This window comes from Jaculus jaculus, chromosome 5 (assembly GCF_020740685.1).
Source record: "Jaculus jaculus isolate mJacJac1 chromosome 5, mJacJac1.mat.Y.cur, whole genome shotgun sequence".
Taxonomy (NCBI): domain Eukaryota; kingdom Metazoa; phylum Chordata; class Mammalia; order Rodentia; family Dipodidae; genus Jaculus; species Jaculus jaculus.
In genome coordinates, this window is record NC_059106.1 from 69,976,300 (window position 1) to 69,993,166 (window position 16,867).

Sequence of the window (16,867 nt, forward strand, 5' to 3'; positions counted from 1 at the left end):
CCGCTAAGCCATCTCTCCAGCCCTAAATCTTTTCTTTTGAGGGCTGTTTCAACGTAGGGTCTTGCTCTAGCCCAGGCTGATCTGGAATTTACTATGTAGTTTCAGGGTGGTCTCAAACAGCAATCTTCTTAGGGTTGGGATTAAAGGTGTGTGTCACCTTGCCCAGCCTGTCCTCCAAATTCTTAATATGCTATTAAGATTACAGAAAAATTGGGCTGGAGAGATGGCTCAGTGGTTAAGATGTTTGCCTACAAAGCCTTAAGACCCAAGTTCGAGTCTCCAATACCAATATAAAATGAGACGCACAGTGGCACATACATCTGGAGTTTGTTTGCAGCGGCTGGAGGCCCTGACACGCCCATTCTCTGTCTCTCTTTATTTCTCTCTGCTTGCAAATAAATAAATTTAAACTAATTTTTAAAAAAAGATTACAGGACTGGAGAGATGGCTTAGTGGTTAAGGCACTTGCCTGCAAAGCCAAAGGACCCAGGTTTGATTCCCCAGGACTCATGTAAGCCAGATGTACAAGGTGATGCATGTATCTGAAGTTCATTTGCAGTGGCTGCGGGCCCTGGTGTGCCCATTCTCTCTCTCTGTCTCACACTGTCTCTCATAAATAAAAATTAGAAAAGAAAGATTACGGAAAAGTGGCACTTAATGACAAAGGCAATTTTCAAATCACACGGAGTGAGAGAGAGAGGGTGTATGTGTTATGGATGGATACAGCCCTGCGCTTGCAATCCTGCACCTCCTCCTGACTCGGGTGCAGCCATGAACCCTAAACCAAGCTTATGTGTCCTCAATGATTCTTTGTGTGACTTTCTGGCTCCTTATTTAGATAGATCCCTGGAGGTAGGCTGAGAGAGTGCCATTTCTTTTAACAAGTCAGCCCTGGGAACTAATATAAAAGGCCTTTTAGCTGAGCAATTGCCTCCCATTCATTGATTCTTTCATTCAGCAAATACTGAGCATTTGCTCTATGATAACTCTTGTGCATGTGTTAAATGTTCAGAGAGACATCAAAGATATGACTCTTGTCCTCATAGAAGTTATAGTCTAGAGGAAAATGAAGGCAACGAATGAATCATCTGTTCATAAAAGTAGGGTTGCACATTACGATACACTATGTAATCAGATGTTATTGCACGCCATGTGTACGAAAGGAAAATGGGGAGATAAGGGAACCTCTTTAGACCATGCAGGAGACATTTGAAGGTAGACTTCAGAACCCTGGAGTTACGGTTAGGGTCCAGCATTCTATGGGGAAGAAACAGCATCTGGGGAGATGGCAGGACAGGAAAGAATGTGACATGCATCAGGATTTGCAAGAAGGTTCCTGTGGCCACTGTGGAGGAGCAGTGTCAAGAGAGTGAATTGGGGAATTCTCGGATATAGCTGTTAGCTCCTTCTTGCTGGGACAAAATGTTGGAATTCACTATGTAGCCTCAGAGTGGCCTTGAACTCATGGCAATACTCCTCCTACCTCTGCTTCCTGAGTGCCAGGATTAAAGGCATGCACCACCACACCTGGCATCTGGCTTACAGTTTTGAGGGGTGATTTCATCATGGTGGGGAAAGCATGACAGGCCTGAGCAGGAAGCTTGAGTCACCCCTCTCCATAGCAACAGGAAGGAAGTTGTCGGGGAACCTCAAGCTCCGCCCTCAATGTCACACCTCCTCAAGCAAGGCTCTGCCTCCCAATAGTTCCATAACTTTCCCAAATTACCACCAGCTGGGGACCAAGTATTCAAAACACATGAGGCTATTCAAACCAGTACACCAGGTCATGCAAAACATGGGCATGCTGAAAAATTGGAATCTAATTTTAAGTAATGTGTAGCTACTAAAAGGTTAAGGAAGAGTGTAACCTGCTCTAAGTTAAGTTTACAAAGGAGCATTCGCTGCTGAATGGGGAATTTTTCTTTTTTTGAGATAGGGTCTCCTGTAGCCCAGGCTGGCCTTGAACTTGCTGTGAACTGTTGCCCCACTTTCCAAGTTCTAGGATTCCAAGTGTGTGTCACTGTGCATGGCTTTAAATGGGGGAATGAATCTGAGGAACATAATATTGGAAATAAGGCTAGTAAAGACAATTTTCATAATGCAGAAGGATGACAGTGTTTGAAACCCTGGTGGTTAATACATTTGGGATCTTTCTTCTATTGTAATCAGACATTGTTGTGTATGGGAGCTGTTATGTTTTTTATATTGATTTTGTATTTAGCAGCCTTGCTAGTCTCTTATCAAATCTCAGGTTATCTGGAAAACATGATGGGTTTTTTTTTATATATTCAATTTTTTCTGCAAATGAGGGTATCTCTTTCAAATCTATACTTTGAATTTTATTACAATAATACATTGAATGAGACTTCCAGTTCACTGTTAAGTAGTGTGCTTATCCCATTCCTCATTTTAGTAGAAACATTTTCAAAATATTTTTATTTGTTTAATCTTGGAAAGAGAAGGAGAGAGAGAAAGAATAGGCACACCAGGGCCTCTTGCTGTTGCAAATCATTTCCATATGCATGTAACACTTGGTGCATCTGGCTTTATGTAGGTTTTGGGGAGCTGAATCCAGGTTAGTGGCCATTTCAAGCAAGCACCGTTAGCTGCTGAGGCATCTTCCTAGCCCAGAAACATTTTTATTTATTTATTTACTTTTTGGTCTTTTGAGGTAGAGTCTCACTCTAGCTCAGACTGTCCTGGAATTCACTATGTAGTTTCAGGGTGACCTCAAACTCATGACGATCCTCCTACCTCTGCCTTCGGAGTGCTGGGATTAAAGGCGTGTGCCACCATGTCCGGCTCATTTTTATTTATTTATTTTGGTTTCTTGAGGTAAGGTCTCGCTGTAGCCCAGGCTGCCCTGGAACTCACTATGTAGTCTTAGGATGGCCTCGAACTCACAGCAATCCTTCTACCTGTGCCTTTCAAGTACTGGGATTAAAGGAATGTGTCACCACACCTGGCTCTAGAAACTTTAAAAATTTTTTATTTATTTATTTGCAAGGACAGAAAGAGAGAGAGAAAATGGACATGCCAGGGCCTCTAGCCACTGCAAACGAACTCCAGATGCATGTGCCCCTTGTGCATCTGGCTTAAGTGGGTCCTGGGGAATCGAACCTGGGGAATCGATCCTTTGGCTTTGCAGGCATGCGCCTTAACCACTAAGCTATTTCTGCAGCCCCAGAAACATTTTTTTAAGATGATGTTTGCTATAAGTTTAGAAGGGAATTAAGGAATAGCTTTGTATTCAAAGTTGACTAAGAATTTTATTTTTATTTATTTTCCTTCTTTGGCACTGGGATTTGAACATGGGACCTTGTGTTTGCTAGACAAGCACTCTACCCTGAGCTACAATCCCTATCTTCATTCTTCATGATAGAAAATGCAAATTGACTTTTATTAGCTGCTCAGAATCTACTGAGATAAGCCTAAATCTTCTCCCATGTTGAATGTGGTGCATTATATGAAGGAATTTTCCATGTTCATCTCTCATTTTAGTCCTGATATAATCTCTGTTTGTGTGTTCAGTTTAAATTTGGTTGTAACACAGCTTCAATGGTGTCTTAAACAAGTGTATTTCTCACTTCAAAAAGAAAGCCAGAGTGACAAGGGGAACGCTGTGAAGGACGTGGAACTCCATGGATGTCTTCAACCTCTTTCTGCCTTCCCTTCTAATAAAATGGTTTGACCACAGAAGAAAGAAAGAAAGAAAGTAAAGAAAAAGAAAAACAAAAGAAAGAAAGAAAAGAAAAAGAAAGCCAATGTAGGGCTGAGGAGATTGCTCAGTGATTAGAGGTTACTTGCTTGCAAAGCCTGTAGGGCCAGATTCAATACCCCAGCCAGCCAAGTAAAGCTGGGCTAGCATCTGTTTCCAACAGCAAGAGACCCTGCTATGCCCGTGTATGTGTGTGTGTGTGTGTGCGCGCGCACGTGCACACACACACACACACACACACACACACACACACAGGTAAATCAATACTTTTTTGTTTGTTTTTTGAGGTAGGGTTTTGCTGTAGCCCAGGCTGACCTGGAATTCACTTGGTAGTCTCAGGGTGGCCTTGAACTCACAGCCATCTTCCTACCTCTGCCTCCTGAGTGCCGGGATTAAAGACATGTGCCACCATGCCTGGCTGATAATATATATTATCTGAAAGCCAGTGTGGATATAGAGGTACACTGCCGGGGCCCCCAGGCTTCTCGTTTACTGTGCCTCTACCTTTGGTGTATCACCATAACCAAGAGCTGAGGTTCAGGGTATCCTTGTCATATCTACATTCTGAGCAATGGAAAGGAGGGAGGAAGATGGATACAGAAGTTCCTTTCTAATGACTTTTATGAACGTTACACACAATGCTTTCACGGACGTCGCCCCGGGCACTGGCCGCAAGGTCGGCTGTGCAGTGCATGCAGTCTTAGCTGGGAAGTGCGAGGCAGGAAGTCCACAGCTAACAGTCAGCGTTCTTATGGCAAAAGAGGCAAAGAACGAATATATGGAGCATCAATCATTTTAAAAACTATTTTATTTTCACTTATTTATTTGAGAGAAAGAGAGAAGCAGATACAGAGAGAGAGCAAGAGAGAGAATGGGTGAGCCAGGACCTCCAGCCACGACAAAACAAGCTCCAGACACATGTGCCACCTTGTGCATCTGGCTTACGTGGGTCCTGGGGAATTGGATTTTGTCATTAGGCTTTGCAAGTGTCTTAACTGCTGAGCCATCTCTTCAGCCCTCAATCATTTTTTAAAATCACAGTTTTGTTATTTTCATATACATTGTTTATGTTTTGAAATATTTATTGTGTGTGTCTCTCTGTGTGTGTGTGTGTTCACAAGTGATAGTGGCTCCTAATTTTTTTTTTTTTTTTTGAGATGGGATCACATGGTACCCAGACTGACCTTGAACTCACTATGCAGCTGAGGCTGGCCTTGAACTCCTGATCCTCCTGTTTCCATTTCCTAAATGTTGGGATTGCATGGTGTACCACTATGCCCTATTATAATTTTGTGTTTTTATTCAGTTTAGGTATTAAGCTAATGTTAGACTTCTAAAATGAATTTTGTAGCTTCCTTTGTGTTTCTTTTCTTTTTTTTTTTCTTTTTTTTTTTGAGCAATTTGTGTAAAGCAGGGATGATCTATTCCAAGGGTTAGGAAAGATTGCCTATAAAGCTGCTTCTCTAGATGCCTTTGGGGGATTGGAGAAGTTTTTAAAACTACATCTTCAGTTCCTAGAGTGGTTATCGATCTATTCTGGCTTTGTTTTTCTTGAGTCAGTTTTGGTGAATTACATTTTTCTATTTTATTTTCCATTTTATAAAAATGACAGTTTGAAAAAAATTGGCACAAATTATTCTGCATCTTAGTAGTGTTATAAATGCTTACTCTATCACTAGATTTTTTTCTTCTATTAATTCCTAGCAGCTTTTGGGTTTTTATAAAAATATTTTATTTATTTATTTGAGAGTGAGTCAGAGAGAGAGAGACAGGGAGAGAATGGGCATACCAGGGCCTCTAATCTTAAGCAAATTCCAGATGCATGTGCCACCCTGAGCATCTGGCTTTATGTAGGTACTGAGGAATCAAACGCGGGTCCTTAGGCTTTGCAGGTAAGTGCCTCAATCTCTTGACCATCTCTCCAGCCCACTTTTGGCTTTGGTAAGCAATTATTGCCACTTTCTAACTTTTTTTTTTTTTTTTTTTTTTTGAGAGAGTCTCATGTAGCTCATTCTGGCCTCAAATTCTGTATGTAGCTGAGAATAACCTTGAACCCTCCTGCCTCCAATTTTAGGCATGTGCCATCATACCCAGCTTCTAGCATGTGCTTTTGGGAATATAAAATCTCCATCTAAGCAGCCGGGTGTGGTGGCACACTCCTTTAATCCCAGCACTTGGGAGGCATAGGTAGGAGGATTGCTGTGAGTTTGAGGCCACCCTGAGACTCCATAGTGAATTCTAGGTTAGCCTGGGCTAGAGTGAGACCCTATTTCAAAAAAAAAGAACAAAAAATTCCATCTAGCTATACTGCTATAGTTGCATCTCATAAATTGTGAGATTTACTATTTTTTACTGTTCAATTCCAAATAGTTTATAACTTTCATCATAATTTCCTCTTTTTTGTTTTTACTTTTAAAAAATTATTTATTTTTATTTATTTGAGAGTGACAGAGAGAGAGAGAGAAAGGGGCAGAGAGAGGGAGGGAGAGAATGGGCACGCCAGGGCCTCTAGGCACTGTGGACGAACTCCAGATGTGTGTGCCCCTTATGCATCTGACTAATGTGGGTCCTGGGGAGTCGAGCCTCGAACCGGGGTCCTTGGGCTTCACAGGCAAGCACTTAACTGCTAAGCCATCTCTCCAGCCCTGTTTTTGTTTTTTTGAGGTAGGGTTTTGTTCTAGCTCAGGGTGACCTGGAATTCACTACATTGTCTCAGGGTAGCCTCCAACTCACGGCAGTCCTCCTACCTCTACCTCCCAAGTGCTGGGATTGAAGGGGTACACCACCACACCCAGCTGTAATTTCATTTTTAGCCAATGAATTGTTTAGAAAGAAATTAGTTTTTTTCCCTTTTTATTTTCCAAATGTATTTTATTTATTTATTATTTATTTGCAAGCAGAGAGAGAGAGAGAGAGAGAGAAGTGGGGAGAGGGAAAGAATGGGAGCACCAGGGCCTCTAGCCACTACAAGTGAACTCGGCCTGCATGTGCCACTTTGTGCATCTGGCTTTATGTGGGTACTGGAGAATCAAACCCAGGTTATTAGTTTTGGCAGGCAAGCGCCTTAACTGCTGAGCCACCTCTCCAGCCCCAAATGTATTTCTTTTTTGGAGTGGGCCTGTGCCTTTATTATTAATTTCTGAATTTGCTATATGTGGTCACACTCTATGTTCTGTCTGATACTTATTCTTTAGACTATTGAGGCTTCCTCTATCATACATACAAACGTATGTATGTATGTATGTATGTATGTATGTATGTATGTATGTATATGTGTGTGTGTGTGTGCGTGCATATCTGGCTTATGTGGGTACTAGAGAATTAAACCTGGGTCCTTAGGCTCATACACAAGTGCCTTAACCTCTAAACCATCTCTCCAGCCCTCTTAATTTTCTTTTTAACCCCATCTTCTATGATCTATTTATATACTGTTTTGGTTATAACTTTCATTTTTTTATTTTATTTTATTTATTTGAGAGAGGGGTAGAAAAGCCACTGCACATGAACTCTGGACACATGTGCTACCTTGTGCATTTAGCTTAAGTGGGTCCCGGGGAATTGAACCTGGGTCCTTTGGCTTTGCAGGCAAACGCCTTAACCGCTAAGCCATCTCTCCAGCCCAGTTACACTTTTCTAACAGGCCCTGCTGACTCAGCTGTTACTGTTTTATGGCTTACTAGTGTCGATGTACAGACATGTTTGAACAGTTTATGTGCTCGTTTTCCTGCTCCCTCCTTCCCTGGAGGCTCTGTTTCCTTTGTGCTGAGGTACTTACTGCTAGAGCTTGGGACCCATTTGAAAGTCAATATCTCAGCTTGAAGTTTCTGTGGTTGTCTGGTAGAACACACTGCAACCCTGTGCCCCACAAAGCAGCCTCCATGTTTGGATTTCCCAGCATCCTCTTTCCAGACTGCATTCCTGAATCACTGGCACGAGTTATTTATTTTTTTTTAAGTTCACATTTATAAATGAAGCAGACCTTCTTTCCTGTTGGCTCGTGCACAAAGTGGCTTCCCACCTCCCCACAATGCTCTTGCTTGTTTGGGTCTCTCTTCTTGCCCTCCCGCGGTATCCCCATCCAGCCTCTAGCATATGTCTGGCTTCATGCTCCTGTGGCTCTCTTGGCTTAGAAACCCTCTCACTATACAGGTTTTGATTCTTTTTGTTGCTGGTACCTGAGCTGACTCTTTCCTGTTCCTAGGCTTCGCATTGGAGCAAAAACAAGTCTTGGATTTCATTTTATCCAGCATTTCTGTGTGTTTGGGGCATGGGTGAGAGCCGCCTCCATTGGCTTGTCCACTGTATTATTGGTGAGGCTAATGGTAGCATATACAGGGAGAAGCGGACCAAATGGACAAGCATTTTGGAGGGTAGCCCAGGGCAGGGTGAGGCAGGACAGACAGGCTGGGAATTTGAAAAGCCTGGAGAGGTCTTGATGGTGTGGGTGGAAGAGGGATGGTGTTGAAAACAAGTCTGAAGCGCCGAATCCTTGACACAGGTGATCACACTGGGCATGTGGAGGGAGTGACAGGTGGGGCAAGGCAGACCTGGCTCATCTCTCTGGCCAGCTTCCCTTGCTTATCTGCCGAAGGCATCCTTTGTTACACACCTGCACAGTCTTTGCTGTCCCTTCTGTCTCTGGCATTTTAGATCTGACTCACCACACACCATGCCCCAAATGGTACACAGAATCAAGCCACAGAGTCCAGCAGCCTTGCCTGGCAAACATCCAGGCCTGGCCCTACCTAATGCCACTCATTTTCCTGGACTCTTGTCCTTTCTTCTGTCATGCTGATCTGTGCTTTGTATTTAACTTCTTAAAAATATTTTTCATGCCAGGTGTGGTGGCTCATGCCTTTAATCCCAGCACTTGGGAGGCAGAGGTAGGAGGATTGCCGTGAGTTTGAGGCCACCCTGAGACTCCATAGTGAATTCCAGGTCAGCCTGGACTAGAGTGAGCCCCTACCTCGAAAAACAAAAAACAAAAAACAAAGAAAAAAAATATTTTATTTTATTTAGTTATTTGAGAGAGAGAATGGGCATGCCAGGGCCTCCAGCCACTGCAAACGAACTCCAGATGTATGTGCCACCATGTGTATTGGGCTCTGAGATATTGAGCCTGAGTCCTTAGGCTTTGCAGGCAAGCATCTTAACCACTAAGCCATCTCTCCAGCCCCTGTATTAAACTTCTAACTTAACTTAATTTTTGATTTTTCGAGGTAGGGTCTCGCTCTAACCCAGGCTGACCAGGAATTCACTATGTAGTCTCAGGGTGGCCTCGAACTCACATCCTCCTACTTCTGCCACCTGAGTGCTGGCATTAAAGGTGTGCACCACCGCGCCCGGCTTCATACTTCTTTTCTGTGACCCACTGGGTTTAATTAGGGTTGCATGCATGAATATGGGTGGGGGGGGAATAGGTATTTACGGAAGTAGGAACAAGTTGTCAGTGGCTACACCACCAAAGACCATGCCTGTCTCCCCAACAATCATTAACCCTTAATCATTAATTAAGGGTGGCACCTCATATATTCCTCCACTGCTGTGCTCACCTTCAACTTGCTGGCACAAAGCACCTGGCCAAAAGCAGCTTGTGGGAGGAAAAGGGATTTATTTTGGCTTACAGGGAAGTTTCCCCATGGCGGAAAGGGCTGGCTCACTTCGGCATCCACGGCACAGCGAGAAGCTAATACCAAGCTAGCACAAACAGCCAGAGCTCAGACGGCTCTCCGGGGCTGGACTCAAGATCCACCCCCGGGGACGTGCCTTCTTCAGCAGAGCTGTGCTGGAAGTTTAGTCAATAGTGCCGAATCTAAGCTGGGCATGGTGACACATGCCTTTAATCTCAGCACTCAGGAGGCAGAGGTAGGTGGATCACCATGAGGTCGAGGCCCCCCTGCAACTACATAGTGAACTCCAGCTCGGCCTGGGCTAGACTGAGACCCTACCTTGAGAAACAAAACAAAAAGTGTTCAAATCTATGTGGGTTTACATTTGCATTCAAGCCACCACACCTGTCCATTATAGAATGTCGATGGGCTTGGCAATCTTGTTCAGGAAACCACAGCTGCTTTGAGTTCATGAATGTAATGGCCATGTTATATCTATTTACTTATTTATTTATTGTTATTTAAAATTTTTTTTGTTCATTTTTATTTTATTTATTTGAGAGTGACAGAGAGAGAGAGAAAGAGGCAGATAGAGAGACAGAGAGAGAATGGGCGTGCCAGGGCTTCCAGCCACTGCAAACGAGCTCCAGACGCATGCGCCCCCTTGTGCATCTGGCTAACGTGGGTCCTGGGGAATCAGGCCTCGAACCAGCATCCTTAGGCTTCACAGGCAAGTGCTTAACTGCTAAGCCATCTCTCCAGCCCCTTATCTATTATTTTTACATTTGCAAGCACAGAGAGGGATAGAGAAAGAGAGAGAATGGGCGCGCACAGCATCTAGCTGTCTGCAAACTCCAGATGCATACGCCACTTTGTGCGTCTGCCTTTAGGTGGATACTGCAGAATCGAACCCAGGTTGTTAGGCTTTGCAGGCAAGTACCTTAACTGCTGAGCCATTTCTCCAGCCCCATATCATATCTAGAAGATAGCATACCAAAGCACCCTCCCTTCCTCCAGCCCTATCTCTTGCTTCCTCTTCCCCTTGGAAGAGACCGTTTTAGGTTGAGCACAAAATAGTCACTTATTCTTAGCACTTCAGCCAGCTAGGTACCCTTGCATTAATCTCTACCCACTACGGAAGACTTCAGTGATGGAGGCTGAGAGCAGCACTGTGACCTATGGACACATGTGTAAGTATTTAGGAGGCACTTAGACGACCTGTCCATTTAGCATAACAACCGTAGTAGATTCTCCACTAGGGTCTGTGGCCTCCCCAGCCATGGGATTTTGACCAGAATTACAGCACCAGGCGTGAATTCCTTCTGGGAATGGTCCTGAAATGCATTCAGAAAGTAGTTGGTTACTCCAGCACAGTCATGCCACTGTCATATCAGTGGGCACATCTTACCTGGCAAGTTGAGTGTGTAGCCCACATGGTCCACAGCTAAGTAAGCCTGTTGATGACTTTTATCCCCCAGCAGCTCACATAGCACCTCTGGTGTTATGAAAGCTAGCCAGTGGACAGGAAGGTTTCGGCTCAGTTCCTGCTTGACTTCTCGGTCTTGTGCAAGTGAAGCAATAGGGATTTACTATCTAGTTTGGGGCATCCAAGAGGAATGGTAATATCCTATCTCATCTTAGGGGCCTCTGTGGCCTCCCTCACCAACAACTCTTAAAGAGGTATCTTACTTCTTGCACTAGGACTTCCCCGCCCCCCCCAAGTTAGGGTCTTACTCTAACCCTGGCTGACCTGGAATTCACTCTGTCGTCTCAGGGTGGCCTCAAACTCATGGAGATCCTCTTGCCTCTGCCTCCCAAGTGCTTGGACTAACGGTGTGCACCACCACACCTGGCCAATAGGACTTTTGATGAATAACCTGTGACCTCTGGGAGTAGCTTTATTCACCTATGTAGAATTACAAAGTAGTAGGTTTCCATGTGGCTTTTGTACACATCCTTAGTTTTAGATATTTCTCCTCTTCTCTACTCCCTGCCCCCATCTCTGCCTAAACCTTACCCCCTCACTATTCCTCACACTTTCATATCACATATGCCCTACTAATCTAACCTCTCCAAAACATCTACTTCCTCTTCTCCCACTTCCCTCTCTATCTCCTGGCTACTAATGACACTCACCCCAGCTTAATGTGTTTTGGTTTTAAAAGCTACTGATCCCTGGACACAGTAGCACATGGCTTTAGTCCCAGCACTCAGGAGGCAGAGGTAGGAGGATCACCATGAGTTCGAGGCCACCCTGAGACTACACAGTGAATTCCAGGTCATCCTAGGCTAGAGTGAGACCCTACCTCAAAAAACCAAAAGAAACAAAAACCTACAGAGCAAGAACTATCTCACCATTCCACCTTCAGTGTACGCTTGCTAACCCCTTGGATGGAGTTCAGATTATTGTCCGTCTTTGCTGGACTTATTTGTAGATACTTCTAGTTGTCCAACATCAGGGATGATGGCTTAGAAATGCACAGGGTGAGGGCTGGGTCCCTGAAGTTCTATGTCCCAGTGACCCTCACCCCTGCCCAGGCTCATTTGCCCACAGGTCTGTTGGATCTCCATTTCCTGTCAAGTACTGTATGGGGGTACTGAGGTCATAGGGATGAGCATGAGCAGATGCAGCCCCTACCCTTTGAAACCAGGACAACGGTCATCCATGACTCTCACAGACAACATAGAGTCATGAGGTCTTATTGCACCCGTCTTCCCAGACCTGGTACCCCTTAGACCACGATCAAAGTGTACATCAAACTTTCTTGCTAAACAAGTGAAGACTGTTCCTAGGGCCCATAAAAAATGTGATTTCTTTTGCCTGGGGAGATGGTTCAGAGGTTAAGAGCACTTGCTTGCAAATCCTGCTGGCCCAGGTTCAATTCCCAAGCGTCCACATAAAGCTGGATTCAGAGTGGCACATTCATCTTTGGAATTTGTTTGCAGCAGCAAGAGATCCTGGCACACCATATTTCCTCTCTTTCTCTTTTGTCTGTCTCTACTTCTCAAACAAATAAATATATTTTTAAAAAGAAAATATGGGCTGGAGGAATGGCTTAGCACTTAAGGCGCTTGCCTGCAAAGCCAAAGGACCCAGGTTCAATTATCCCCAGGACCCACATAAGTCAGATGCATGAGGTGGCACATGAGTCTGGAATTTGCAGTGGCTGGAGGCCCTGGTGTGCCTGTTCTCTTTTTCTCTCTCAAATAAGTAGACCAAATAAACAAACAAATCCCAGGCACTAGGTATTTCAAAAAAGAAAGAAAGAAAGAAAGAAAGGAAGGGAGGGAGGGAGAGAGAGAGAGGAAGACAATGTGATTTTTACTTCCACCTGTTTGTAACTATGGGGATCTTCTTGTATCTTCTAGCTCTATATCTTTTCCCCAAGACTTTATCTTTTTCTATTTTTTTTTTAAACAGGGTCTTATGTAGCCCAAGCTTGTCTCAAGCTCACTATGTAGCCAAAGATGACCTTAAGCTACTGACCCTTTAGCCTCCACCTACTAAGTGCTAGGATTACAGGCGTGGGCAACTATGTCCATTGTATGTGGTGCTGAGAACTAAACCCAACCCAAGGCTTCATGCATGTCAAGCAAGCACTTTGCCAACTGTACTACATCCCCAGGCCTGGTTTGTTTGTTGGTGCATATAGTCCATGCTCAGCTCAACTTACTATGTAGCTGACGATGACTTTAAACTCATGATCCTGCTGTCTTTACCTCCCAAGTGCTGGGATTACATTACAGGCATGGGACACCACACCCTGCCTAAAACCTTACCTTAAATTCCATATTTAGCAAAAATGAACACAAAACTGCCACTGCCAAAATAAATAAAATATATCAGGATTCTCAATTTGATTATCAAATAAAAATGAATATGGGGCTGGAGAGATGGCTTAGCGATTAAGGCACTTGCCTGTAAAGCCTAAGGACCCGGGTTCAATTCTCCAGTGCCCACATAAGCCAGATGCACAAGGTGGCGCATGTGTGTGGAATTCGTTTGCAGTGGGTGGGGCCCTTTTGTGCCCATTTTTTAAAGAATTTTTTTTAACAAGTATGTTTTTGTATGAGCATGTCCCTTACAAGTTACAGGGTGTCCAACCTGTGGCCCGCAGGTTTCAAGACCGTGCATATGCTTATCTCATGTGACATTACAATACAAAACTGTCATCTTCAAAGTTCATATTTGAGAACTGCACAATTGAATTACAAGAAAAATTGGCGGTGGTGGGGGGGAGTCTCATAACGTTCTAAGTAAGTTTATAATTTTGTGTTAGGCTGCATTTATAGCTGTCCTGGGCTGCATGGAGTCTGTGGGCCATGGGTTGGACACCCTTGATGGACATAATTAAAATCTTTCACCTGTCTAAAATTTAAATGTACCTGACAACTCTACTTAAACATACTTGTGCCCACTTGGGGCCCCCTGGGAAACTGCCCACCCCTTTCTTAGCACTATAGTCACTTGGGCCTTTAGCCCTTAGGAACGGCATGCACTGAAGAACAAGCCCTTTGGTCTGTGGGAAGAAGTCTTCCATCCTTGGGAAGTTACACTCCAACCACTGTCCTGGGTGAGCCATGAGGCGCTGAGCAGCTCTGACGGTCATGACACCAGTCCTCAGCCTCAGCACCAGGCTAGTTCTTACCCTCTTCTTTCCCTTTCTTTTCTTTTTTGAGTCAGGGTCTTGTTCGGTAGCCCTGGCTGGCCTGGAAGCTGCAGATATTCCCGTGCTTCAGCCTCTGCCTCCCGAAGCGCCGTCAAACATGGCTTATCTTAATTTTATTTATTTAGTTGCAAGCAGAGAGAGAAGGGGAGAGAGAGAGAGAGAGAGAGAGAGAGAGAGAGAGAGAGAGAGAGAATAGGCACATACAAGGGCCTCTTACCACTGCAGATGAACTCAGTGCATGCACCACTTTGTGTATTTGGCTTTTATGTGGGTACTGGGCCAGCAGGCTTTGCAATCAAGTGCCTTTAACAGCTGAGCCATCTCCTCAGTCCCAATTTTTTTTTTTTTTGGTTATTTATTTGAGAGCAACAGAGAGAAGGAGGCAGAGAGAGAGACAGAGAGAGAGAGAGAGAGAGAGAGAGAGAGAGAGAGAGAGAGAGAGAGAGAGAGAATGGGCGCGCCAGAGCTTCCAGCCTCTGTAAATGAACTCCAGATGCGTGTGCCCCCTTGTGCATCTGGCTAACATGGGTCCTGGGGAATTGAGCCTCGAACCGGGGTCCTTAGGCTTCTCAGGCAAGCGCTTAACTGCTAAGCCATCTCTCCAGCCCCCAATTTTTTTAAAAAAATATTTATTTGGAGCCGGGTGTGGTGGCGCACACCTTTAATCCCAGCACTGGGGAGGCAGAGGTAGGAGGATCACCATGAGTTTGAGGCCACCCTGAGACTACATAGTCAGCCTGGGCTAGAGTGAGACCCTATCTTGCAAAATAAAAACATATATATTCAGAGAGAGAGGGAGAGGCAGATAGAAAGAGAGAGAGAATGGGCACACCAGGGGCCTCCAGCCACTGCAAATGAACTCCAGGCTTACATACTACCTTGTGCATCTGGCTTATGTGGATACTGGGGAATCAAACCTGGATCCTTAGACTCTGAAGGCAAGTATCTTACCCACCTTAACCATTAATCCATCTCCCAGCCCTAAAATAATTTTTTTGTGAACCTGGGCCAGCAGGCTTTGCAAGCAAATATCTTTAACTACTGATCCATCTCCCCAGCCCCGATTAATTGTTTTAGTAAGCTTACAGAACAACGGGTTGCATTACAACTTTTTCATTTATCATTATGTTTTGCTCATATTTGTCCTCCCCCCCATTGCTCTCCCTCGTCCCTCTTCCCATTGGCCCCCTTCTTCCTTCAAATAGTTCCCCTTTGCTTTCATGTCCTGTATTAGGTGTGTGGGTGTGTGTATTTGAATCCAAACTTTGCTTATGAGAGAGAACATAGGTTGTCTCTCCTTTTTCCTTTCTATTACCTTCTCTTGCTCTCCTCCCCCTCCTTGCAGGCCCCTTCCTCCCCACAGTCTCCTTTCTACAGTTACGTCACATATATAAATCTAGATTATGCATATTTGAGAATAAGAGTATTTTCTTTCTAAGTGGCACATTCTGCTTAATATGATGATCTTCCAGCCCCATCCATTTTTCTGTAAATGACATAATTTCATTCTTTATGGCTAAGGGAAGTTTTGTTGTGGGGGGAGGAAAGGCTTGAGGCAGGGTCTCACTCTAATCCAGGATGACTTGGAACTCACTCGGCTCAGGCTGTCCTTGAACTCACCATGACTCTCTTCCATCAGTTTTCTGAATGCTGGGATTACAGGAATGAGCCCCCATAAGAGGCCCCAAGGGAGTTCTTAGCTACCTTCATGACCCTGACTCTGTTGCCTCAGGCTCATCTTGATCTTGCTGTCATTGCCTCAGTCTTAAATAATCGTGGGATCCCAGTTTGGCATCTTAGCTGCTTTTTCAGAGTGCAGCCTCTATAGAAACTGATACAATGGCTGTGCCTGGCTCACGTATCCCTGCCCTTCCCCCTTGCCCAGTTCTCTCCCACCCACACTGTCTGGTGCCAAACACTCCTGGCAAAACCCCTTGACAGTTTCTGGGTACTGAACATTGCTTGGATACTGTCTCTTGGGACAAGCCAGTTTCCCCCCAAAGGCCTCTGTGCTAGTCTCTGGAGAGTCACAGAAGGAACATCTCCCTGTAGTAGCCACGATTAACAGCTTCCAGAACCACCAGGAATGTGACCACTGTCACCAGGAAGAACTGGAGAGGAGGAGGCCTCCGCAGTCTACTGGAAAGGCCCGGGGAGAAGATGTAATGACTTGTTGTTACACATCTAGCGGTTAATTCACACCAGAAGCCAGTGTTTACAGCTGTTAGTGATGACCACAGCAGCGGCAGCCAAATCCAAAAGGAAACAGGGACATAAGCTCTGGACGACCTTGACAGTTCACCTGTTATAGTTAGGATTAGATTTGGTTGTGAGTTACAGAAAACTCGCGAAGGACAGTGACTTAAATATAGTTGGCGTTTCTTTCTTGCTTGCCTAGAACAAGCCCAGGGGCTGGTAGGTGTTCGACAATGTCATGTCGCTCCGCCACCCATGATGCTTGCCTACTGTCTCACGTTCGGGATCGGCTGCTTGCGGTCTGGCCATCCTGTCCATCTTGTGGTTGTCAAGGAGGAGGAAGGGACAAAAGGGCTTAACCTCCATTAATACTTTAATTACTGTTTAGACATTGAATTTGGGGCCTTGTGCATGCTAAGCAAGAGCTCTGCTTATCCTCCTAGGCCACCACTTCTGCTTACACCCTACATTTGGGACTGTTGTGTCTGTCCGATTTCCTTTCTTCACAATGAGAGCTGTAAACTTCCTTACTTCTCCACAGTAGCTAGCACGGTGGCAGGCCACTTGGTTATACCTACTTCTAGAGAAGTTTGGGGAAAGAATCTTGATCCAAAGTGGCCACCTGTCCAGCCTGCAATTATGGGACGCTGTGGCCGAGGAAGAAAGGAAGAATG

General features: G+C 44.8%; 1 protein-coding gene across 1 annotated transcript in view; it reads left to right on the forward strand.

The window, feature by feature from the left end:
- Window positions 1–16,867, forward strand: part of Dlgap3 (DLG associated protein 3) — a 99,138-nt gene that overhangs the window by 69,906 nt on the left and 12,365 nt on the right. The window lies entirely within an intron of this gene.